We start from the raw sequence: 2,412 nt of genomic DNA on the forward strand, positions 1-2,412 counted from the left end.
ATTGTTATCATGGCTTATGTGATATGGGTGCCAGTGCAATACCTCATTCCTTATACAAAGAAATTATGCATGATATTGCACCTGCTGAGATAGAAGAAAATCGATGTTACGATTAAGCTTGCCAATAGAGACACTATTTCACCAGTTGGGATTGTTAGAGATGTTGAAGTCTTGTGTGGGAAAGTTAAATATCGTGCTGATTTTCTTGTTCTTGGTTCCACACAAGATAACTCTTGTCCCATTATATTTTGTAGACCCTTCTTGAATACTGTTAATGCTAGAATAGACTACAAAAAGGATGTTGTTACTATTGGTTTGGGGGGAATGTCTCATGAGTTTAATTTTGCTAAATTTCATAGACAACCCCATGATAAAGAATTGCCTAGTAAAGATGAAATTATTGGTCTGGCTTCTATTGTCGTGCCTCCTAATGATCCTTTAGAACAATATTTGCTCGACCATGAAAATGATATGTTTATGAATGAAAGAAGGGAAATAGATGAAGTATTCTTTAAACAGGGACCTATTTTGAAACACAACTTGCTTGTTGAAATCCTAGGGGATCCTCCTCCACCCAAGGGTGATCCCGTGTTTGAGCTTAAACCATTACCTGATACTCTTAAATATGCTTATCTTGATGAGAAAAAGATATATTCTGTTATTATTATAGTGCTAACCTTTCAGAGCATGAAGAAAAGAAATTATTGAAAACTCTGAAGAAGCACCGTGCTGCTATTGGATATACTCTTGATGATCTTAAGGGCATTAGTCCCACTTTATGCCAGCACAAAATAAAATTGGAGAAAGACGCTAAACCGGTTGTTGATCACCAACGAAGGTTAAATCCTAAGATGAAAGAAGTGGTAAGAAAAGAAATAGTAAAGCTTTTGGAGGCAGGTATAATTTATCCCGTTGCTGATAGTCAGTGGGTAAGTCCTGTCCATTGTGTCCCTAAGAAGGGAGGTATTACTGTTGTTCCTAATGATAAAGATGAATTGATCCGACAAAGAATTATAATAGGTTATAGAATGGTAATTGATTTCCGCAAATTAAATAAAGCTACTAAAAAGGATCATTACCCTTTACCTTTTATCGTTCAAATGCTAGAAAGATTATACAAACATACACATTTTTGCTTTCTAGATGGTTATTCTGGTTTCTCTCAAATACCTGTGTCAAAAGAGGATAAAGAAAAGACCACTTTTACTTGCCCTTTCAGTACCTTTGCTTATAGACGTATGCCTTTTTGGTTTATGTAATGCTCCTGCTACCTTTGAAAGATGCATGAGGCTATATTCTCTGACTTTTGTGAAAAGATTGTTGAGGTTTTAATGGATGATTTCTCCGTGTATGGAACTTCTTTTGATGATTGCTTAAGCAACCTTGATCGAGTTTTGCAGAGATGTGAAGAAAGTAACCTTGTCTTGAATTGGGAGAAGTGCCACTCACTAGTAGAAAACGGAGCTTTAATACCGGTTCATAAGGGCCTTTAGTGCCGGTTCTGCAACCGGCACTAAAGAGTGGAGACTAAAGGCCCCCCCTTTAGTACCGGTTCGGCACGAACCGCCACTAAAGGCCCACCATGTGGCGTGAGCTCGCGCCATGGTATGGGGGACCTTTAGTACCGGTTGTAACACCAACCGGTACTAAAGGTATTTTTTTTTTGAAAATTTTGGAATTTTTTTTTGATTTTTTTTATTTTCAATTTTCTGAATTATATGATGATTTAGTCTCTAATAACCCCTCTTAACTGCTCAAGTGTGGATCACTCATTCCAAATCGTCTAACTTCCTGGCCGGTCACCCATCCGCTCACTCCCCTAGCCTGAGCACGCTTAACTTCGAAGTTCTATTCCCGCTACTTTCGAAGTCTGCACTTGTTGTTTTCCTGACAAATGTAAGTTGTCAATCCTATTAACCCTCAGTAGTTTAGCTTGAGCATTAGGTCAGACGTTTCACCGTTTGAGTTTGAAACTTTTATTCTAAAAAACAGTAATTATTTAGTAACACTAATATTTCTTGAATAAGTTTGACCATAGTTTGACCAGATTTGACCAAAATTCAAAAAATTGAAATAATTATTTAGTAACACTAATATTCTTGAATAGTTATGTAGTAACATTAATAGTTTGACCAGATTTAACCAAAATAAAAAAACTAAAATTTGAGCATATCTTTTTTTCCTTTTGGAATTTGAGGATTCTAAAAAATTGCAAACAGGCCGTAGGCGGTCAAAATTGGATGCGGATTTTTGTGCTGAATTTTTTGATATATTAAACATTTTTTTCCGACATCGTATGCAAAAGTTATAGCCGTTTTACATTTTCCCTACACTTTTTCCAAAACATGTCCAAATTTAAGTTTTCAAATTTTCCTAACTAGTAGATGTAGTAATATAACTACCTCTCGAAGG

The sequence above is a fragment of the Triticum aestivum genome, chromosome 1D, assembly GCF_018294505.1.
Source record: "Triticum aestivum cultivar Chinese Spring chromosome 1D, IWGSC CS RefSeq v2.1, whole genome shotgun sequence".
In the NCBI taxonomy this organism is placed as follows: Eukaryota; Viridiplantae; Streptophyta; class Magnoliopsida; order Poales; family Poaceae; genus Triticum; species Triticum aestivum.